This window comes from Stenella coeruleoalba, assembly GCF_951394435.1.
Source record: "Stenella coeruleoalba genome assembly, contig: scaffold_39, whole genome shotgun sequence".
In the NCBI taxonomy this organism is placed as follows: domain Eukaryota; kingdom Metazoa; phylum Chordata; class Mammalia; order Artiodactyla; family Delphinidae; genus Stenella; species Stenella coeruleoalba.
This window is the reverse complement of record NW_027646400.1, coordinates 2567450-2592331: the sequence shown is the minus strand read 5'-3', so window position 1 is coordinate 2592331 and position 24882 is coordinate 2567450. Positions and strand designations below refer to the sequence as shown.

At 43.9% G+C, this 24882-nt stretch overlaps 1 long non-coding RNA gene across 6 annotated transcripts in view; it reads right to left on the bottom strand.

The window, feature by feature from the left end:
* Positions 1 to 24882, bottom strand: part of LOC307181137 — a 3028377-nt gene that overhangs the window by 580665 nt on the left and 2422830 nt on the right. Inside the window, exon 13 of one of the 6 annotated variants that reach the window (XR_013825953.1) lies at positions 16652 to 16696. The exons of 4 other annotated variants lie outside the window; for them this stretch is intronic. This is a non-coding gene — a long non-coding RNA (uncharacterized lncRNA). Of the gene's footprint in view, positions 1 to 16651; positions 16697 to 22921; positions 23015 to 24882 lie in introns of those variants that run through there. One more of the 6 variants, XR_013825954.1, reaches the window with a different exon arrangement.

The following is a 24882-nucleotide window of genomic DNA, read 5'->3' as shown; positions in this document are numbered from 1 at the left end:
GAGAACCAATGAGAGGCTAGCTGCAGGTGTCTGGACGGGCAAATTTAACTCTCATTTCCCACCAGGAAGAGGAATTAACCAAGGGCTCTGCATGCCAGGCCGGAACCAGATTAGGGCCTGAAGCCATCCTGCGGTGTTGCGGCCAGGTCACAAGAAAGCGAGTTGAAGAAAGGAGCTCAGGGGCACTGTAATTCACAAACCTGCAGAGTTATAAATGACAGCTATCGTCCAAAAATAGACTGAAGTAAGGCTGCCAAGAGGACTTGAAAGCGGGGCAGAATTGCAGGAAACCGATTTCAGGAGGTAGACGGGAATTGCATTGAAAGCATAGGAAAAGAGGCAGAACGTCCACAATGATGCACTTGGCCAAAAAGGGCGTATGCGTTTTTTCCTGAATATATTCAGGAAAAAACGCATACGCCCTTTTTGGCCAACCAAGCAAGCTTGCAAAGGAAATCTGCACTACAATGAAGTCTCACTTCCCCCCGGTCAAAAGGGCCATCTGAAAAAAGTGTAAAATCCAGAAAGGCAGGACAGGCCATGGAGAACTGGGAGCCTTGTTATGCTGATGGGCGGGATGTAAATTGCCAACAGACACTCGGGAGAAGTGGATGGTGTTTCCTGAAACATCAAAAAAACAAAGCAACAGAGCCTAGGGCACTTCCACTTATGGTCCTATAGCTTAGGGAAATTAAAATCAAAAAGACACAGCCACCCCAAAGTTTGGGACGCCTCTGTTTACAAGAACCTCGTTTACAGTACAAGTTCAACATCGCAGAAAGTGAAAAATGGATAAAGAAGTTGTGGTATTTACTTACAAAGCAATATCACTCAGCAATGAAATCTATGTCATCAGGCCCTTAGCAGCACAATGAGTGGATTCAGGTACGATGATTCTAACTGAAATAAGTCACACAGAAAAAGAAACATCATAAGATATCAGTAATACACGGAATGTAAACTTGGCTATACAGGAACTGCATTCCAAAACAGAACAGGGTCTCAAATTTAGAAAACCAACTTATGCTTGCTTAAGGGGAAAGGTGAGTTGGGGTGCTGCATAAAACCAGAGATTGAAATGAGCACAGATAAAGTTCCTTAAGCCAAATATGGAATAGACAAGAGCTACTCCTTGCTCAACGAAATGGACTCAAAACCCCATATTAAACGCCTAAGAATGTACCTGACTAGTAAGTATCTTAAAACCTATGGATTGCTATGTCTCCAAAAGAGAATCAAGCGTGTGTACAGGGGCATAAATGCAGCAGTGATAGGATTGGAGAGGTTCGGTGAGCAAATGAAAACCCTTTGAAGTCATATTGCACGGTACCCATTCCACGGGTCTCAACTCTCCAGGTTTAAGGTATTCTTCCTTCAGCTAAAAGATGCATGTGGAACCCAGAGTATGATCAACCATGTGATCGGGAGACGTGTTCAAATATGTCTCAGTTTTCGTACCCTGGTACTCGGGTGTAACATTCCAGATGCTTTACTAACACTCTCCCGACTTGGAGAGTCAGTCCCTTTAACCTCCTGTTTGGCCCAGTTTGCAATTTCTGTGGAAGATGAACAGGAATAGCGAGAATCAATGAGAGACTAGCTGGAGGTGTCTGGATGGGCAAATTTAACTCTCATTTCCCACCAGGAAGAGGAAATAACCAAAGGCTGAGCGTGCCATGCCGGAATCAGATTAGGGCCTGAAGCCATCCTGCGGTGTTGCGGCCAGCTCAAAAGAAAGCGAGTTGAAGAAAGGAGCTCAGGGGCACTGTAATTCACAAACCTGCAGAGTTATAAATGACAGCTATCGTCCAAAAATAGACTGAAGTAAGGCTGCCAAGAGGACTTGAAAGCGGGGCAGAATTGCAGGAAACCGATTTCAGGAGGTAGACTGGAATTGCATTGAAAGCATAGGAAAAGAGGCAGAACGTCCACAATGATGCACTTGGCCAAAAAGGGCGTATGCGTTTTTTCCTGAATATATTCAGGAAAAAACGCATACGCCCTTTTTGGCCAACCAAGCAAACTTGCAAAGGAAATCTGCACTACAATGAAGTCTCACTTCCCCCCGGTCAAAAGGGCCATCTGAAAAAAGTGTAAAATCCAGAAAGGCAGGACAGGCCATGGAGAACTGGGAGCCTTGTTATGCTGATGGGCGGGATGTAAATTGCCAACAGACACTCAGGAGAAGTGTATGGTGTTTCCTGAAACATCTAAAAAACAAAGCAACAGAGCCTATGGCACTGCCACTTATGGTCCTATAGCTTAGGGAAATTAAAATCAAAAAGACACAGCCACCCCAAAGTTTGGGACGCCTCCGTTTACAAGAACCTCGTTTACCATACAAGTTCAATATCACAGAAAGTGAAAAATGGATAAAGAACTTGTGGTACTTACGTACAATGCAGTATCACTCAGCAATGAAATCTATGTCATCAGGCCCGTAGCAGCATAATGAGTGGATTCAGGTACGATGATTCTAACTGAAATAAGTCACACAGAAAAAGAAACATCATAAGATATCACTAATACACGGAATGTAAACTTGGCTACACAGGAACTGCATTCCAAAACAGAACAGGGTCTCAAATTTAGAAAACCAACTTATGCTTGCTTAAGGGGAAAGGTGAGTTGGGGTGCTGCATAAAACCAGAGATTGAAATGAGCACAGATAAAGTTCCTTAAGCCAAATATGGAATAGACAAGAGCTACTCCTTGCTCAACGAAATGGACTCAAAACCCCATATTAAACGCCTAAGAATGTACCTGACTAGTAAGTATCTTAAAACCTATGGATTGCTATGTCTCCAAAAGAGAATCAAGCGTGTGTACAGGGGCATAAATGCAGCAGTGATAGGATTGGAGAGGTTCGGTGAGCAAATGAAGACCCTTTGAAGTCATATTGCACGGTACCCATTCCACGGGTCTCAACTCTCCAGGTTTAAGGTATTCTTCCTTCAGCTAAAACATGCATGTGGAACCCAGAGTATGATCAACCATGTGAACGGGAGACGTGTTCAAATATGTCTCAGTTTTCCTACCCTGGTACTCGGGTGCAACACTCCAGACGCTTTACTAACACTCTCCCGACTTGGAGAGTCAGTCCCTTTAACCTCCTGTTTGGCCCAGTTTGCAATTTCTGCGGAAGATGAACAGGAATAGCGAGAACCAATGAGAGGCTAGCTGGAGGTGTCTGGACGGGCAAATTTAACTCTCATTTCCCACCAGGAAGAGGAATTAACCAAAGGCTCAGCATGCCGGGCCGGAACCAGATTAGGGCCTGAAGCCATCCTGCGGTGTTGCGGCCAGGTCACAAGAAAGCGAGTTGAAGAAAGGAGCTCAGGGGCACTGTAATTCACAAACCTGCAGAGTTATAAATGACAGCTATCGTCCAAAAATAGACTGAAGTAAGTCTGCCAAGAGGACTTGAAAGCGGGGCAGAATTGCAGGAAACCGATTTCAGGAGGTAGACTGGAATTGCACTGAAAGCATAGGAAAAGAGGCAGAACGTCCACAATGATGCACTTGGCCAAAAAGGGCGTATGCGTTTTTTCCTGAATATATTCAGGAAAAAACGCATACGCCCTTTTTGGCCAACCAAGCAAGCTTGCAAAGGAAATCTGCACTACAATGAAGTCTCACTTCCCCCCGGTCAAAAGGGCCATCTGAAAAAAGTGTAAAATCCAGAAAGGTAGGACAGGCCATGGAGAACTGGGAGCCTTGTTATGCTGATGGGCGGGATGTAAATTGCCAACAGCCATTCGGGAGAAGTGTATGGTGTTTCCTGAAACATCTAAAAAACAAAGCAACAGAGCCTAGGGCACTGCCACTTATGGTCCTATAGCTTAGGGAATTTAAAATCAAAAAGACACAGCCACCCCAAAGTTTGGGACGCCTCTGTTTACAAGAACCTCGTTTACAGTACAAGTTCAACATCGCAGAAAGTGAAAAATGGATAAAGAAGTTGTGGTATTTACTTACAAAGCAATATCACTCAGCAATGAAATCTGTGTCATCAGGCCCTTAGTAGCACAATGAGTGGATTCAGGTATGATGATTCTAACTGAAATAAGTCACACAGAAAAAGAAACATCATAAGATATCAGTAATACACGGAATGTAAACTTGGCTACACAGGAACTGAATTATAGAACAGAACAGGGTCTCAAATTTAGAAAACCAACCTATGCTTGCTTAAGGGTAAAGGTGAGTTGGGGTGCTGCATAAAACCAGAGATTGAAATGAGCACAGATAAAGTTCCTTAAGCCAAATATGGAATAGACAAGAGCTACTCCTTGCTTAAAGAAATGGACTCAACACCGCATATTAAACGCCTAAGAATGTACCTGACTAGTAAGTATCTTAAAATCTAGGGATTGCTATGTCTCCGAAAGAGAATCAAGCATGTGTACAGGGGCATAAACGCAGCAGTGATAGGATTGGAGAGGTTCGGTGAGCAAATGAAGACCCTTTGAAGTCATATTGCATGGTACCCATTCCACGGGTTTCAACTACCCAGGTTTTAGGTATTCTTCCTTCAGCTAAAACATGCATGTGGAACCCAGAGTATGATCAACCATGTGATCGGGAGACGTGTTCAAATATGTCTCAGTTTTCCTCCCCTGGTACTCGGGTGCAACATTCCAGACGCTTTACTAACACTCTCCCCACTTGGAGAGTCAGTCCCTTTAACCTCCTGTTTGGCCCAGTTTGCAATTTCTGCGGAAGATGAACAGGAATAGCGAGAACCAATGAGAGGCTAGCTGCAGGTGTCTGGACGGGCAAATTTAACTCTCATTTCCCACCAGGAAGAGGAATTAACCAAGGGCTCTGCATGCCAGGCCGGAACCAGATTAGGGCCTGAAGCCATCCTGCGGTGTTGCGGCCAGGTCACAAGAAAGCGAGTTGAAGAAAGGAGCTCAGGGGCACTGTAATTCACAAACCTGCAGAGTTATAAATGACAGCTATCGTCCAAAAATAGACTGAAGTAAGGCTGCCAAGAGGACTTGAAAGCGGGGCAGAATTGCAGGAAACCGATTTCAGGAGGTAGACGGGAATTGCATTGAAAGCATAGGAAAAGAGGCAGAACGTCCACAATGATGCACTTGGCCAAAAAGGGCGTATGCGTTTTTTCCTGAATATATTCAGGAAAAAACGCATACGCCCTTTTTGGCCAACCAAGCAAGCTTGCAAAGGAAATCTGCACTACAATGAAGTCTCACTTCCCCCCGGTCAAAAGGGCCATCTGAAAAAAGTGTAAAATCCAGAAAGGCAGGACAGGCCATGGAGAACTGGGAGCCTTGTTATGCTGATGGGCGGGATGTAAATTGCCAACAGACACTCGGGAGAAGTGGATGGTGTTTCCTGAAACATCAAAAAAACAAAGCAACAGAGCCTAGGGCACTTCCACTTATGGTCCTATAGCTTAGGGAAATTAAAATCAAAAAGACACAGCCACCCCAAAGTTTGGGACGCCTCTGTTTACAAGAACCTCGTTTACAGTACAAGTTCAACATCGCAGAAAGTGAAAAATGGATAAAGAAGTTGTGGTATTTACTTACAAAGCAATATCACTCAGCAATGAAATCTGTGTCATCAGGCCCTTAGTAGCACAATGAGTGGATTCAGGTATGATGATTCTAACTGAAATAAGTCACACAGAAAAAGAAACATCATAAGATATCAGTAATACACGGAATGTAAACTTGGCTACACAGGAACTGAATTATAGAACAGAACAGGGTCTCAAATTTAGAAAACCAACCTATGCTTGCTTAAGGGTAAAGGTGAGTTGGGGTGCTGCATAAAACCAGAGATTGAAATGAGCACAGATAAAGTTCCTTAAGCCAAATATGGAATAGACAAGAGCTACTCCTTGCTCAAAGAAATGGACTCAACACCGCATATTAAACGCCTAAGAATGTACCTGACTAGTAAGTATCTTAAAATCTAGGGATTGCTATGTCTCCGAAAGAGAATCAAGCATGTGTACAGGGGCATAAACGCAGCAGTGATAGGATTGGAGAGGTTCGGTGAGCAAATGAAGACCCTTTGAAGTCATATTGCATGGTACCCATTCCACGGGTTTCAACTACCCAGGTTTTAGGTATTCTTCCTTCAGCTAAAACATGCATGTGGAACCCAGAGTATGATCAACCATGTGATCGGGAGACGTGTTCAAATATGTCTCAGTTTTCCTCCCCTGGTACTCGGGTGCAACATTCCAGACGCTTTACTAACACTCTCCCCACTTGGAGAGTCAGCGCCTTTAACCTCCTGTTTGGCCCAGTTTGCAATTTCTGCGGAAGATGAACAGGAATAGCGAGAACCAATGAGAGACTAGCTGGAGGTGTCTGGACGGGCAAATTTAAGTCTCATTTCCCACCAGGAAGAGGAAATAACCAGAGGGTCAGCGTGCCGTGCCGGAACCAGATTAGGGCCTGAAGCCATCCTGCGGTGTTGCGGCCAGGTCACAAGAAAGCAAGTTGAAGAAAGGAGCTCAGGGGCACTGTAATTCACAAACCTGCAGAGTTATAAATGACAGCTATCGTCCAAAAATAGACTGAAGTAAGGCTGCCAAGAGGACTTGAAAGCGGGGCAGAATTGCAGGAAACCGATTTCAGGAGGTAGACTGGAATTGCATTGAAAGCATAGGAAAAGAGGCAGAACGTCCACAATGATGCACTTGGCCAAAAAGGGCGTATGCGTTTTTTCCTGAATATATTCAGGAAAAAACGCATACGCCCTTTTTGGCCAACCAAGCAAACTTGCAAAGGAAATCTGCACTACAATGAAGTCTCACTTCCCCCCGGTCAAAAGGGCCATCTGAAAAAAGTGTAAAATCCAGAAAGGCAGGACAGGCCATGGAGAACTGGGAGCCTTGTTATGCTGATGGGCGGGATGTAAATTGCCAACAGACACTCAGGATAAGTGTATGGTGTTTCCTGAAACATCTAAAAAACAAAGCAACAGAGCCTAGGGCACTTCCACTTATGGTCCTATAGCTTAGGGAAATTAAAATCAAAAAGACACAGCCACCCCAAAGTTTGGGACGCCTCTGTTTACAAGAACCTCGTTTACAGTACAAGTTCAACATCGCAGAAAGTGAAAAATGGATAAAGAAGTTGTGGTATTTACTTACAAAGCAATATCACTCAGCAATGAAATCTGTGTCATCAGGCCCTTAGTAGCACAATGAGTGGATTCAGGTATGATGATTCTAACTGAAATAAGTGACACAGAAAAAGAAACATCATAAGATATCAGTAATACACGGAATGTAAACTTGGCTACACAGGAACTGAATTATAGAACAGAACAGGGTCTCAAATTTAGAAAACCAACCTATGCTTGCTTAAGGGTAAAGGTGAGTTGGGGTGCTGCATAAAACCAGAGATTGAAATGAGCACAGATAAAGTTCCTTAAGCCAAATATGGAATAGACAAGAGCTACTCCTTGCTCAAAGAAATGGACTCAACACCGCATATTAAACGCCTAAGAATGTACCTGACTAGTAAGTATCTTAAAATCTAGGGATTGCTATGTCTCCGAAAGAGAATCAAGCATGTGTACAGGGGCATAAACGCAGCAGTGATAGGATTGGAGAGGTTCGGTGAGCAAATGAAGACCCTTTGAAGTCATATTGCATGGTACCCATTCCACGGGTTTCAACTACCCAGGTTTTAGGTATTCTTCCTTCAGCTAAAACATGCATGTGGAACCCAGAGTATGATCAACCATGTGATCGGGAGACATGTTCAAATATGTCTCAGTTTTCCTCCCCTGGTACTCGGGTGCAACATTCCAGACGCTTTACTAACACTCTCCCCACTTGGAGAGTCAGCGCCTTTAACCTCCTGTTTGGCCCAGTTTGCAATTTCTGCGGAAGATGAACAGGAATAGCGAGAATCAATGAGAGACTAGCTGGAGGTGTCTGGACGGGCAAATTTAAGTCTCATTTCCCACCAGGAAGAGGAAATAACCAGAGGGTCAGCGTGCCGTGCCGGAACCAGATTAGGGCCTGAAGCCATCCTGCGGTGTTGCGGCCAGGTCACAAGAAAGCAAGTTGAAGAAAGGAGCTCAGGGGCACTGTAATTCACAAACCTGCAGAGTTATAAATGACAGCTATCGTCCAAAAATAGACTGAAGTAAGGCTGCCAAGAGGACTTGAAAGCGGGGCAGAATTGCAGGAAACCGATTTCAGGAGGTAGACTGGAATTGCATTGAAAGCATAGGAAAAGAGGCAGAACGTCCACAATGATGCACTTGGCCAAAAAGGGCGTATGCGTTTTTTCCTGAATATATTCAGGAAAAAACGCATACGCCCTTTTTGGCCAACCAAGCAAACTTGCAAAGGAAATCTGCACTACAATGAAGTCTCACTTCCCCCCGGTCAAAAGGGCCATCTGAAAAAAGTGTAAAATCCAGAAAGGCAGGACAGGCCATGGAGAACTGGGAGCCTTGTTATGCTGATGGGCGGGATGTAAATTGCCAACAGACACTCAGGATAAGTGTATGGTGTTTCCTGAAACATCTAAAAAACAAAGCAACAGAGCCTAGGGCACTTCCACTTATGGTCCTATAGCTTAGGGAAATTAAAATCAAAAAGACACAGCCACCCCAAAGTTTGGGACGCCTCCATTTAAAAGAACCTCGTTTACCGTACAAGTTCAACATCGCAGAAAGTGAAAAATGGATAAAGAAGTTGTGGTATTTACTTACAAAGCAATATCACTCAGCAATGAAATCTATGTCATCAGGCCCTTAGCAGCACAATGAGTGGATTCAGGTATGATGATTCTAACTGAAATAAGTCACACAGAAAAAGAAACATCATAAGATATCAGTAATACACGGAATGTAAACTTGGCTACACAGGAACTGAATTACAGAACAGAACAGGGTCTCAAATTTAGAAAACCAACTTATGCTTGCTTAAGGGTAAAGGTGAGTTGGGGTGCTGCATAAAACCAGAGATTGAAATGAGCACAGATAAAGTTCCTTAAGCCAAATATGGAATAGACAAGAGCTACTCCTTGCTCAACGAAATGGACTCAACACCGCATATTAAACGCCTAAGAATGTACCTGACTAGTAAGTATCTTAAAACCTATGGATTGCTATGTCTCCGAAAGAGAATCAAGCGTGTGTACAGGGGCATAAACGCAGCAGTGATAGGATTGGAGAGGTTCGGTGAGCAAATGAAGACCCTTTGAAGTCATATTGCACGGTACCCATTACACGGGTCTCAACTCTCCAGGTTTAAGGTATTCTTCCTTCAGCTAAAACATGCATGTGGAACCCAGAGTATGATCAACCATGTGAACGAGAGACGTGTACAAATATGTCTCAGTTTTCCTCCCCTGGTACTCGGGTGCAACATTCCAGACGCTTTACTAACACTCTCCCCACTTGGAGAGTCAGCGCCTTTAACCTCCTGTTTGGCCCAGTTTGCAATTTCTGCGGAAGATGAACAGGAATAGCGAGAACCAATGAGAGGCTAGCTGGAGGTGTCTGGACAGGCAAATTTAACACTCATTTCCCACCAGGAAGAGGAAATAACCAAAGCCTCAGCATGCCATGCCGGAACCAGATTAGGGCCTGAAGCCATCCTGCGGTGTTGCGGCCAGCTCAAAAGAAAGCGAGTTGAAGAAAGGAGCTCAGGGGCACTGTAATTCACAAACCTGCAGAGTTATAAATGACAGCTATCGTCCAAAAATAGACTGAAGTAAGGCTGCCAAGAGGACTTGAAAGCGGGGCAGAATTGCAGGAAACCGATTTCAGGAGGTAGACTGGAATTGCATTGAAAGCATAGGAAAAGAGGCAGAACGTCCACAATGATGCACTTGGCCAAAAAGGGCGTATGCGTTTTTTCCTGAATATATTCAGGAAAAAACGCATACGCCCTTTTTGGCCAACCAAGCAAGCTTGCAAAGGAAATCTGCACTACAATGAAGTCTCACTTCCCCCCGGTCAAAAGGGCCATCTGAAAAAAGTGTAAAATCCAGAAAGGCAGGACAGGCCATGGAGAACTGGGAGCCTTGTTATGCTGATGGGCGGGATGTAAATTGCCAACAGACACTCGGGAGAAGTGGATGGTGTTTCCTGAAACATCAAAAAAACAAAGCAACAGAGCCTAGGGCACTTCCACTTATGGTCCTATAGCTTAGGGAAATTAAAATCAAAAAGACACAGCCACCCCAAAGTTTGGGACGCCTCTGTTTACAAGAACCTCGTTTACAGTACAAGTTCAACATCGCAGAAAGTGAAAAATGGATAAAGAAGTTGTGGTATTTACTTACAAAGCAATATCACTCAGCAATGAAATCTATGTCATCAGGCCCTTAGCAGCACAATGAGTGGATTCAGGTACGATGATTCTAACTGAAATAAGTCACACAGAAAAAGAAACATCATAAGATATCAGTAATACACGGAATGTAAACTTGGCTATACAGGAACTGCATTCCAAAACAGAACAGGGTCTCAAATTTAGAAAACCAACTTATGCTTGCTTAAGGGGAAAGGTGAGTTGGGGTGCTGCATAAAACCAGAGATTGAAATGAGCACAGATAAAGTTCCTTAAGCCAAATATGGAATAGACAAGAGCTACTCCTTGCTCAACGAAATGGACTCAAAACCCCATATTAAACGCCTAAGAATGTACCTGACTAGTAAGTATCTTAAAACCTATGGATTGCTATGTCTCCAAAAGAGAATCAAGCGTGTGTACAGGGGCATAAATGCAGCAGTGATAGGATTGGAGAGGTTCGGTGAGCAAATGAAAACCCTTTGAAGTCATATTGCACGGTACCCATTCCACGGGTCTCAACTCTCCAGGTTTAAGGTATTCTTCCTTCAGCTAAAAGATGCATGTGGAACCCAGAGTATGATCAACCATGTGATCGGGAGACGTGTTCAAATATGTCTCAGTTTTCGTACCCTGGTACTCGGGTGTAACATTCCAGATGCTTTACTAACACTCTCCCGACTTGGAGAGTCAGTCCCTTTAACCTCCTGTTTGGCCCAGTTTGCAATTTCTGTGGAAGATGAACAGGAATAGCGAGAATCAATGAGAGACTAGCTGGAGGTGTCTGGATGGGCAAATTTAACTCTCATTTCCCACCAGGAAGAGGAAATAACCAAAGGCTGAGCGTGCCATGCCGGAATCAGATTAGGGCCTGAAGCCATCCTGCGGTGTTGCGGCCAGCTCAAAAGAAAGCGAGTTGAAGAAAGGAGCTCAGGGGCACTGTAATTCACAAACCTGCAGAGTTATAAATGACAGCTATCGTCCAAAAATAGACTGAAGTAAGGCTGCCAAGAGGACTTGAAAGCGGGGCAGAATTGCAGGAAACCGATTTCAGGAGGTAGACTGGAATTGCATTGAAAGCATAGGAAAAGAGGCAGAACGTCCACAATGATGCACTTGGCCAAAAAGGGCGTATGCGTTTTTTCCTGAATATATTCAGGAAAAAACGCATACGCCCTTTTTGGCCAACCAAGCAAACTTGCAAAGGAAATCTGCACTACAATGAAGTCTCACTTCCCCCCGGTCAAAAGGGCCATCTGAAAAAAGTGTAAAATCCAGAAAGGCAGGACAGGCCATGGAGAACTGGGAGCCTTGTTATGCTGATGGGCGGGATGTAAATTGCCAACAGACACTCAGGAGAAGTGTATGGTGTTTCCTGAAACATCTAAAAAACAAAGCAACAGAGCCTATGGCACTGCCACTTATGGTCCTATAGCTTAGGGAAATTAAAATCAAAAAGACACAGCCACCCCAAAGTTTGGGACGCCTCCGTTTACAAGAACCTCGTTTACCATACAAGTTCAATATCACAGAAAGTGAAAAATGGATAAAGAACTTGTGGTACTTACGTACAATGCAGTATCACTCAGCAATGAAATCTATGTCATCAGGCCCGTAGCAGCATAATGAGTGGATTCAGGTACGATGATTCTAACTGAAATAAGTCACACAGAAAAAGAAACATCATAAGATATCACTAATACACGGAATGTAAACTTGGCTACACAGGAACTGCATTCCAAAACAGAACAGGGTCTCAAATTTAGAAAACCAACTTATGCTTGCTTAAGGGGAAAGGTGAGTTGGGGTGCTGCATAAAACCAGAGATTGAAATGAGCACAGATAAAGTTCCTTAAGCCAAATATGGAATAGACAAGAGCTACTCCTTGCTCAACGAAATGGACTCAAAACCCCATATTAAACGCCTAAGAATGTACCTGACTAGTAAGTATCTTAAAACCTATGGATTGCTATGTCTCCAAAAGAGAATCAAGCGTGTGTACAGGGGCATAAATGCAGCAGTGATAGGATTGGAGAGGTTCGGTGAGCAAATGAAGACCCTTTGAAGTCATATTGCACGGTACCCATTCCACGGGTCTCAACTCTCCAGGTTTAAGGTATTCTTCCTTCAGCTAAAACATGCATGTGGAACCCAGAGTATGATCAACCATGTGAACGGGAGACGTGTTCAAATATGTCTCAGTTTTCCTACCCTGGTACTCGGGTGCAACACTCCAGACGCTTTACTAACACTCTCCCCACTTGGAGAGTCAGTCCCTTTAACCTCCTGTTTGGCCCAGTTTGCAATTTCTGCGGAAGATGAACAGGAATAGCGAGAACCAATGAGAGGCTAGCTGCAGGTGTCTGGACGGGCAAATTTAACTCTCATTTCCCACCAGGAAGAGGAATTAACCAAGGGCTCTGCATGCCGGGCCGGAACCAGATTAGGGCCTGAAGCCATCCTGCGGTGTTGCGGCCAGGTCACAAGAAAGCGAGTTGAAGAAAGGAGCTCAGGGGCACTGTAATTCACAAACCTGCAGAGTTATAAATGACAGCTATCGTCCAAAAATAGACTGAAGTAAGGCTGCCAAGAGGACTTGAAAGCGGGGCAGAATTGCAGGAAACCGATTTCAGGAGGTAGACGGGAATTGCATTGAAAGCATAGGAAAAGAGGCAGAACGTCCACAATGATGCACTTGGCCAAAAAGGGCGTATGCGTTTTTTCCTGAATATATTCAGGAAAAAACGCATACGCCCTTTTTGGCCAACCAAGCAAGCTTGCAAAGGAAATCTGCACTACAATGAAGTCTCACTTCCCCCCGGTCAAAAGGGCCATCTGAAAAAAGTGTAAAATCCAGAAAGGCAGGACAGGCCATGGAGAACTGGGAGCCTTGTTATGCTGATGGGCGGGATGTAAATTGCCAACAGACACTCGGGAGAAGTGGATGGTGTTTCCTGAAACATCAAAAAAACAAAGCAACAGAGCCTAGGGCACTTCCACTTATGGTCCTATAGCTTAGGGAAATTAAAATCAAAAAGACACAGCCACCCCAAAGTTTGGGACGCCTCTGTTTACAAGAACCTCGTTTACAGTACAAGTTCAACATCGCAGAAAGTGAAAAATGGATAAAGAAGTTGTGGTATTTACTTACAAAGCAATATCACTCAGCAATGAAATCTATGTCATCAGGCCCTTAGCAGCACAATGAGTGGATTCAGGTACGATGATTCTAACTGAAATAAGTCACACAGAAAAAGAAACATCATAAGATATCAGTAATACACGGAATGTAAACTTGGCTATACAGGAACTGCATTCCAAAACAGAACAGGGTCTCAAATTTAGAAAACCAACTTATGCTTGCTTAAGGGGAAAGGTGAGTTGGGGTGCTGCATAAAACCAGAGATTGAAATGAGCACAGATAAAGTTCCTTAAGCCAAATATGGAATAGACAAGAGCTACTCCTTGCTCAACGAAATGGACTCAAAACCCCATATTAAACGCCTAAGAATGTACCTGACTAGTAAGTATCTTAAAACCTATGGATTGCTATGTCTCCAAAAGAGAATCAAGCGTGTGTACAGGGGCATAAATGCAGCAGTGATAGGATTGGAGAGGTTCGGTGAGCAAATGAAAACCCTTTGAAGTCATATTGCACGGTACCCATTCCACGGGTCTCAACTCTCCAGGTTTAAGGTATTCTTCCTTCAGCTAAAAGATGCATGTGGAACCCAGAGTATGATCAACCATGTGATCGGGAGACGTGTTCAAATATGTCTCAGTTTTCGTACCCTGGTACTCGGGTGTAACATTCCAGATGCTTTACTAACACTCTCCCGACTTGGAGAGTCAGTCCCTTTAACCTCCTGTTTGGCCCAGTTTGCAATTTCTGTGGAAGATGAACAGGAATAGCGAGAATCAATGAGAGACTAGCTGGAGGTGTCTGGACGGGCAAATTTAACTCTCATTTCCCACCAGGAAGAGGAAATAACCAAAGGCTGAGCGTGCCATGCCGGAATCAGATTAGGGCCTGAAGCCATCCTGCGGTGTTGCGGCCAGCTCAAAAGAAAGCGAGTTGAAGAAAGGAGCTCAGGGGCACTGTAATTCACAAACCTGCAGAGTTATAAATGACAGCTATCGTCCAAAAATAGACTGAAGTAAGGCTGCCAAGAGGACTTGAAAGCGGGGCAGAATTGCAGGAAACCGATTTCAGGAGGTAGACTGGAATTGCATTGAAAGCATAGGAAAAGAGGCAGAACGTCCACAATGATGCACTTGGCCAAAAAGGGCGTATGCGTTTTTTCCTGAATATATTCAGGAAAAAACGCATACGCCCTTTTTGGCCAACCAAGCAAACTTGCAAAGGAAATCTGCACTACAATGAAGTCTCACTTCCCCCCGGTCAAAAGGGCCATCTGAAAAAAGTGTAAAATCCAGAAAGGCAGGACAGGCCATGGAGAACTGGGAGCCTTGTTATGCTGATGGGCGGGATGTAAATTGCCAACAGACACTCAGGAGAAGTGTATGGTGTTTCCTGAAACATCTAAAAAACAAAGCAACAGAGCCTATGGCACTGCCACTTATGGTCCTATAGCTTAGGGAAATTAAAATCAAAAAGACACAGCCACCCCAAAGTTTGGGACGCCTCCGTTTACAAGAACCTCGTTTACCATACAAGTTCAATATCACAGAAAGTGAAAAATGGATAAAGAACTTGTGGTACTTACGTACAATGCAGTATCACTCAGCAATGAAATCTATGTCATCAGGCCCGTAGCAGCATAATGAGTGGATTCAGGTACGATGATTCTAACTGAAATAAGTCACACAGAAAAAGAAACATCATAAGATATCACTAATACACGGAATGTAAACTTGGCTACACAGGAACTGCATTCCAAAACAGAACAGGGTCTCAAATTTAGAAAACCAACTTATGCTTGCTTAAGGGGAAAGGTGAGTTGGGGTGCTGCATAAAACCAGAGATTGAAATGAGCACAGATAAAGTTCCTTAAGCCAAATATGGAATAGACAAGAGCTACTCCTTGCTCAACGAAATGGACTCAAAACCCCATATTAAACGCCTAAGAATGTACCTGACTAGTAAGTATCTTAAAACCTATGGATTGCTATGTCTCCAAAAGAGAATCAAGCGTGTGTACAGGGGCATAAATGCAGCAGTGATAGGATTGGAGAGGTTCGGTGAGCAAATGAAGACCCTTTGAAGTCATATTGCACGGTACCCATTCCACGGGTCTCAACTCTCCAGGTTTAAGGTATTCTTCCTTCAGCTAAAACATGCATGTGGAACCCAGAGTATGATCAACCATGTGAACGGGAGACGTGTTCAAATATGTCTCAGTTTTCCTACCCTGGTACTCGGGTGCAACACTCCAGACGCTTTACTAACACTCTCCCCACTTGGAGAGTCAGTCCCTTTAACCTCCTGTTTGGCCCAGTTTGCAATTTCTGCGGAAGATGAACAGGAATAGCGAGAACCAATGAGAGGCTAGCTGCAGGTGTCTGGACGGGCAAATTTAACTCTCATTTCCCACCAGGAAGAGGAATTAACCAAGGGCTCTGCATGCCGGGCCAGAACCAGATTAGGGCCTGAAGCCATCCTGCGGTGTTGCGGCCAGGTCACAAGAAAGCGAGTTGAAGAAAGGAGCTCAGGGGCACTGTAATTCACAAACCTGCAGAGTTATAAATGACAGCTATCGTCCAAAAATAGACTGAAGTAAGGCTGCCAAGAGGACTTGAAAGCGGGGCAGAATTGCAGGAAACCGATTTCAGGAGGTAGACTGGAATTGCATTGAAAGCATAGGAAAAGAGGCAGAACGTCCACAATGATGCACTTGGCCAAAAAGGGCGTATGCGTTTTTTCCTGAATATATTCAGGAAAAAACGCATACGCCCTTTTTGGCCAACCAAGCAAGCTTGCAAAGGAAATCTGCACTACAATGAAGTCTCACTTCCCCCCGGTCAAAAGGGCCATCTGAAAAAAGTGTAAAATCCAGAAAGGCAGGACAGGCCATGGAGAACTGGGAGCCTTGTTATGCTGATGGGCGGGATGTAAATTGCCAACAGACACTCGGGAGAAGTGGATGGTGTTTCCTGAAACATCAAAAAAACAAAGCAACAGAGCCTAGGGCACTTCCACTTATGGTCCTATAGCTTAGGGAATTTAAAATCAAAAAGACACAGCCACCCCAAAGTTTGGAACGGCTCTGTTTACAAGAACCTCGTTTACAGTACAAGTTCAACATCGCAGAAAGTGAAAAATGGATAAAGAAGTTGTGGTATTTACTTACAAAGCAATATCACTCAGCAATGAAACCTGTGTCATCAGGCCCTTAGCAGCACAATGAGTGGATTCAGGTATGATGATTCTAACTGAAATAAGTCACACAGAAAAAGAAACATCATAAGATATCAGTAATACATGGAATGTAAACTTGGCTACACAGGAACTGAATTACAGAACAGAACAGGGTCTCAAATTTAGAAAACCAACTTATGCTTGCTTAAGGGTAAAGGTGAGTTGGGGTGCTGCATAAAACCAGAGATTGAAATGAGCACAGATAAAGTTCCTTAAGTCAAATATGGAATAGACAAGAGCTACTCCTTGCTCAACGAAATGGACTCAACACCGCATATTAAACGCCTAAGAATGTACCTGACTAGTAAGTATCTTAAAACCTATGGATTGCTATGTCTCCGAAAGAGAATCAAGCATGTGTACAGGGGCATAAACGCAGCAGTGATAGGATTGGAGAGGTTCGGTGAGCAAATGAAGACCCTTTGAAGTCATATTGCATGGTACCCATTCCACGGGTCTTAACTCTCCAGGTTTAAGGTATTCTTCCTTCAGCTAAAACATGCATGTGGAACCCAAGTATGATCAACCATGTGAACGGGAGACGTGTTCAAATATGGCTCAGCTTTCCTCCACTGGTACTCGCGTGCAACATTCCAGACACTTTACTAACACTCTCCCCACTTGGAGAGTCAGCGCCTTTAACCTCCTGTTTGGCACAGTTTGCAATTTCTGCGGAAGATGAACAGGAATAGCGAGAACCAATGAGAGACTAGCTGGAGGTGTCTGGGCGGGCAAATTTAACTCTCATTTCCCACCAGGAAGAAGAAATAACCAAAGGCTCAGCGTGCCGTGCCGGAACCAGATTAGGGCCTGAAGCCATCCTGTGGTGTTGCGGCCAGGTCACAAGAAGGCGAGTTGAAGAAAGGAGCTCAGGGGCACTGTAATTCACAAACCTGCAGAGTTACAAATGACAGCTATCGTCCAAAAATAGACTGAAGTAAGGCTGCCAAGAGGACTTGAAAGCGGGGCAGAATTGCAGGAAACCGATTTCAGGAGGTAGACTGGAATTGCATTGAAAGCATAGGAAAAGAGGCAGAACGTCCACAATGATGCACTTGGCCAAAAAGGGCGTATGCGTTTTTTCCTGAATATATTCAGGAAAAAACGCATACGCCCTTTTTGGCCAACCAAGCAAGCTTGCAAAGGAAATCTGCACTACAATGAAGTCTCACTTCCCCCCGGTCAAAAGGGCCATCTGAAAAAAGTGTAAAATCCAGAAAGGCAGGACAGGCCATGGAAAACTGGGAGCCTTGTTATGCTGATGGGCGGGATGTAAATTGTCAACAACCACTCAGGAGAAGTGTATGGTGTTTCCTGAAACATCTAAAAAACAAAGCAACAGAACCTAGGGCACTTCCACTTATGGTCCTATAGCTTAGGGAAATTAAAATCAAAAAGACACAGCCACCCCAAAGTTTGGAACGGCTCTGTTTACAAGAACCTCGTTTACAGTACAAGCTCAACATCGCAGAAAGTGAAAAATGGATAAAGAAGTTGTGGTATTTACTTACAAAGCAATATCACCAATCAATGAAATCTGTGTAATCAGGCCCTTAGCAGCACAATGAGTGGATTCAGGTATGATGATTCTAACTGAAATAAGTCACACAGAAAAAGAAACATCATAAGATATCAGTAATACACGGAATGTAAACTTGGCTACACAGGAACTGAATTACAGAACAGAACAGGGTCTCAAATTTAGAAAACCAACTTATGCTTGCTTAAGGGTAAAGGTGAGTTGGGGTGCTGCATAAAACCAGAGATTGAAATGAGCACAGATAAAGTTCCTTAAGTCAAATATGGAATAGACAAGAGCTACTCCTTGCTCAACGAAATGGACTCAACACCGCATATTAAACGCCTAAGAATGTACCTGACTAGTAAGTATCTTAAAACCTATGGATTGCTATGTCTCCGAAAGAGAATCAAGCATGTGTACAGGGGCATAAATGCAGCAGTGATAGGATTGGAGAGGTTCGGTGAGCAAATGAAGACCCTTTGAAGTCATATTGCATGGTACCCATTCCACGGGTTTCAACTACCCAGGTTTAAGGTATTCTTCCTTCAGCTAAAACATGCATGTGGAACCTAGAGTATGATCAACCATGTGATCGGGAGACGTGTTCAAATATGTCTCAGTTTTCCTCCCCTGGTACTCGGGTGCAACATTCCAGACGCTTTACTAACACTCTCCCGACTTGGAGAGTCAGTCCCTTTAACCTCCTGTTTGGCCCAGTTTGCAATTTCTGCGGAAGATGAACAGGAATAGCGAGAACCAATGAGAGGCTAGCTGCAGGTGTCTGGACGTGCAAATTTACCTCTCATTTCCCACCAGGAAGAGGAATTAACCAAAGGCTCAGCATGCCGGGCCGGAACCAGATTAGGGCCTGAAGCCATCCTGCGGTGTTGCGGCCAGGTCACAAGAAAGCGAGTTGAAGAAAGGAGCTCAGGGGCACTGTAATTCACAAACCTGCAGACTTATAAATGACAGCTATCGTCCAAAAATAGACTGAAGTAAGGCTGCCAAGAGGACTTGAAAGCGGGGCAGAATTGCAGGAAACCGATTTCAGGAGGTAGACTGGAATTGCATTGAAAGCATAGGAAAAGAGGCAGAACGTCCACAATGATGCTCTTGGCCAAAAAGGGCGTATGCGTTTTTTCCTGAATATATTCAGGAAAAAACGCATACGCCCTTTTTGGCCAACCAAGCAAGCTTGCAAAGGAAATCTGCACTACAATGAAGTCTCACTTCCCCCCGGTCAAAAGGGCCATCTGAAAAAAGTGTAAAATCCAGAAAGGCAGGACAGGCCATGGAGAACTGGGAGCCTTGTTATGCTGAAGGGCGGGATGTAAATTGCCAATAAACACTCGGGAGAAGTGTATGGTATTTCCTGAAACATCTAAAAAACAAAGCAACAGAGCCTAGGGCACTTCCACTTATGGTCCTATAGCTTAGGGAATTTAAAATCAAAAAGACACAGCCACCCCAAAGTTTCGAATGGCTCTGTTTACAAGAACCTCGTTTACAGTACAAGTTCAACATCGAAGAAAGTGAAAAATGGATAAAAAAGTTGTGGTATTTACTTACAAAGCAATATCACTCAGCAATGAAATCTGTGTCATCAGGCCCTTAGCAGCACAATGAGTGGATTCAGGTATGATGATTCTAACTGAAATAAGTGACACAGAAAAAGAAACATCATAAGATATCAGTAATACACAGAATGTAAACTTGGCTACACAGGAACTGAATTACAGAACAGAACAGGGTCTCAAATTTAGAAAACCAACTTATGCTTGCTTAAGGGGAAAGGTGAGTTGGGGTGCTGCATAAAACCAGAGATTGAAATGAGCACAGATAAAGTTCCTTAATTCAAATATGGAATAGACAAGAGCTACTCCTTGCTCAACGAAATGGACTCAACACCCCATATTAAACGCCTAAGAATGTACCTGACTAGTAAGTATCTTAAAACCTAGGGATTGCTATGTCTCCGAAAGAGAATCAAGCATGTGTACAGGGGCATAAAAGCAGCAGTGATAGGATTGGAGAGGTTCGGTGAGCAAATGAAGACCCTTTGAAGTCATATTGCATGGTACCCATTCCACGGGTTTCAAATACACAGATTTAAGGTATTCTTCCTTCAGCTAAAACATGCATGTGGAACCCAAGTATGATCAACCATGTGAACGGGAGACGTGTTCAAATATGTCTCAGTTTTCCTCCCCTGGTACTCGGGTGCAACATTCCAGACGCTTTACTAACACTCTCCCCACTTGGAGAGTCAGTCCCTTTAACTTCCTGTTTGGCCCAGTTTGCAATTTCTGTGGAAGATGAACAGGAATAGCGAGAACCAATGAGAGACTAGCTGGAGGTGTCTGGACGGGCAAATTTAACTCTCATTTCCCACCAGGAAGAGGAATTAACCAAAGGCTCAGCATGCCGTACTGGAACCAGATTAGGGCCTGAAGCCATCCTGCGGTGTTGCGGCCAGCTCAAAAGAAAGCGAGTTGAAGAAAGGAGCTCAGGGGCACTGTAATTCACAAACCTGCAGAGTTATAAATGACAGCTATCGTCCATAAATAGACTGAAGTAAGGCTGCCAAGAGGACTTGAAAGCGGGGCAGAATTGCAGGAAACCGATTTCAGGAGGTAGACTGGAATTGCATTGAAAGCATAGGAAAAGAGGCAGAATGTCCAGAATGATGCACTTGGCCAAAAAGGGCGTATGCGTTTTTTCCTGAATATATTCAGGAAAAAACGCATACGCCCTTTTTGGCCAACCAAGCAAGCTTGCAAAGGAAATCTGCACTACAATGAAGTCTCACTTCCCCCCGGTCAAAAGGGCCATCTGAAAAAAGTGTAAAATCCAGAAAGGCAGGACAGGCCATGGAGAACTGGGAGCCTTGTTATACTGATGGGCGGGATGTAAATTGCCAACAGACACTCGGGAGAAGTGTATGGTGTTTCCTTAAACATCTAAAAAACAAAGCAACAGAGCCTAGGGCACTGCCACTTATGGTCCTATAGCTTAGGGAAATTAAAATCAAAAAGACACAGCCACCCCAAAGTTTGGAACGGCTCTGTTTACAAGAACCTCGTTTACAGTACAAGTTCAACATCGCAGAAAGTGAAAAATGGATAAAGAAGTTGTGGTATTTACTTACAAAGCAATATCACTCAGCAATGAAATCTGTGTCATCAGGCCCTTAGCAGCACAATGAGTGGATTCAGGTATGATGATTCTAACTGAAATAAGTCACACAGAAAAAGAAACATCATAAGATATCACTAATACACGGATTGTAAACTTGGCTACACAGGAACTGAATGACAGAACAGAACAGGTTCTCAGATTTAGAAAACCAACATATGCTTGCTTAAGGGTAAAGGTGAGTTGGGGTGCTGCATAAAACCAGAGATTGAAATGAGCACAGATAAAGTTCCTTAAGCCAAATATGGTATAGACAAGAGCTACTCCTTGCTCAACGAAATGGACTCAACACCGCATATTAAACGCCTAAGAATGTACCTGACTAGTAAGTATCTTAAAACCTATGGATTGCTATGTCTCCGAAAGAGAATCAAGCATGTGTACAGGGGCATAAACGCAGCAGTGATAGGATTGGAGAGGTTCGGTGAGCAAATGAAGACCCTTTGAAGTCATATTGCATGGTACCCATTCCACGGGTTTCAACTACCCAGGTTTAAGGTATTCTTCCTTCAGCTAAAACATGCATGTGGAACCTAGAGTATGATCAACCATGTGATCGGGAGACGTGTTCAAATATGTCTCAGTTTTCGTACCCTGGTACTCGGGTGCAACATTCCAGACGCTTTACTAACACTCTCCCCACTTGGAGAGTCAGCGCCTTTAACCTCCTGTTTGGCACAGTTTGCAATTTCTGTGGAAGATGAACAGGAATAGCGAGAACCAATGAGAGGCTAGCTGGAGGTGTCTGGACGGGCAAATTTAACTCTCATTTCCCACCAGGAAGAGGAAATAACCAAAGGCTCAGCGTGCCGTACCGGAACCAGATTAGGGCCTGAAGACATCCTGCGGTGTTGCGGCCAGCTCAAAAGAAAGCGAGTTGAAGAAAGGAGCTCAGGGGCACTGTAATTCACAAACCTGCAGAGTTATAAATGACAGCTATCCTCCAAAAATACACTGAAGTAAGGCTGCCAAGAGGACTTGAAAGCGGGGCAGAATTGCAGGAAACCGATTTCAGGAGGTAGACTGGAATTGCATTGAAAGCATAGGAAAAGAGGCAGAACGTCCACAATGATGCACTTGGCCAAAAAGGGCGTATGTGTTTTTTCCTGAATATATTCAGGAAAAAACGCATACGCCCTTTTTGGCCAACCAAGCAAGCTTGCAAAGGAAATCTGCACTACAATGAAGTCTCACTTCCCCCGGGTCAAAAGGGCCATCTGAAAAAAGTGTAAAATCCAGAAAGGCAGGACAGGCCATGGAGAACTGGGAGCCTTGTTATGCTGATGGGCGGGATGTAAATTGCCAACAGACACTCGGGAGAAGTGTATGGTGTTTCCTGAAACATCTAAAAAACAAAGCAACAGAGCCTAGGGCACTTCCACTTATGGTCCTATAGCTTAGGGAAATTAAAATCAAAAAGACACAGCCACCCCAAAGTTTGGGACGCCTCTGTTTACAAGAACCTCGTTTACAGTACAAGTTCAACATCGCAGAAAGTGAAAAATGGATAAAGAAGTTGTGGTATTTACTTATAAAGCAATATCACTCAGCAATGAAATCTATGTCATCAGGCCCTTAGCAGCACAATGAGTGGATTCAGGTATGATGATTCTAACTGAAATAAGTCACACAGAAAAAGAAACATCATAAGATATCAGTAATACACGGAATGTAAACTTGGCTACACAGGAACTGAATTACAGAACAGAACAGGGTCTCAAATTTAGAAAACCAACTTATGCTTGCTTAAGGGTAAAGGTGAGTTGGGGTGGTGCATAAACCCAGAGATTGAAATGAGCACAGATAAAGTTCCTTAAGCCAAATATGGAATAGACAAGAGCTACTCCTTGCTCAACGAAATGGACTCAACACCCCATATTAAACGCCTAAGAATGTACCTGACTAGTAAGTATCTTAAAACCTATGGATTGCTATGTCTCCGAAAGAGAATCAAGCATGTGTACAGGGGCATAAACGCAGCAGTGATAGGATTGGAGAGGTTCGGTGAGCAAATGAAGACCCTTTGAAGTCATATTGCATGGTACCCATTCCACGGGTTTCAAAAACACAGGTTTAAGGTATTCTTCCTTCAGCTAAAACATGCATGTGGAACCCAAGTATGATCAACCATGTGAACGGGAGACGTGTTCAAATATGTCTCAGTTTTCCTCCCCTGGTACTCGGGTGCAACATTCCAGACGCTTTACTAACACTCTCCCCACTTGGAGAGTCAGTCCCTTTAACTTCCTGTTTGGCCCAGTTTGCAATTTCTGTGGAAGATGAACAGGAATAGCGAGAACCAATGAGAGACTAGCTGGAGGTGTCTGGACGGGCAAATTTAACTCTCATTTCCCACCAGGAAGAGGAATTAACCAAAGGCTCAGCGTGCCGTACTGGAACCAGATTAGGGCCTGAAGCCATCCTGCGGTGTTGCGGCCAGCTCAAAAGAAAGCGAGTTGAAGAAAGGAGCTCAGGGGCACTGTAATTCACAAACCTGCAGAGTTATAAATGACAGCTATCATCCAAAAATAGACTGAAGTAAGGCTGCCAAGAGGACTTGAAAGCGGGGCAGAATTGCAGGAAACCGATTTCAGGAGGTAGACTGGAATTGCATTGAAAGCATAGGAAAAGAGGCAGAACGTCCACAATGATGCACTTGGCCAAAAAGGGCGTATGCGTTTTTTCCTGAATATATTCAGGAAAAAACGCATACGCCCTTTTTGGCCAACCAAGCAAGCTTGCAAAGGAAATCTGCACTACAATGAAGTCTCACTTCCCCCCGGTCAAAAGGGCCATCTGAAAAAAGTGTAAAATCCAGAAAGGCAGGACAGGCCATGGAGAACTGGGAGCCTTGTTATACTGATGGGCGGGATGTAAATTGCCAACAGACACTCGGGAGAAGTGTATGGTGTTTCCTTAAACATCTAAAAAACAAAGCAACAGAGCCTAGGGCACTGCCACTTATGGTCCTATAGCTTAGGGAAATTAAAATCAAAAAGACACAGCCACCCCAAAGTTTGGAACGGCTCTGTTTACAAGAACCTCGTTTACAGTACAAGTTCAACATCGCAGAAAGTGAAAAATGGATAAAGAAGTTGTGGTATTTACTTACAAAGCAATATCACTCAGCAATGAAATCTGTGTCATCAGGCCCTTAGCAGCACAATGAGTGGATTCAGGTATGATGATTCTAACTGAAATAAGTCACACAGAAAAAGAAACATCATAAGATATCACTAATACACGGATTGTAAACTTGGCTACACAGGAACTGAATGACAGAACAGAACAGGTTCTCAAATTTAGAAAACCAACTTATGCTTGCTTAAGGGTAAAGGTGAGTTGGGGTGCTGCATAAAACCAGAGATTGAAATGAGCACAGATAAAGTTCCTTAAGCCAAATATGGAATAGACAAGAGCTACTCCTTGCTCAACGAAATGGACTCAACACCGCATATTAAACGCCTAAGAATGTACCT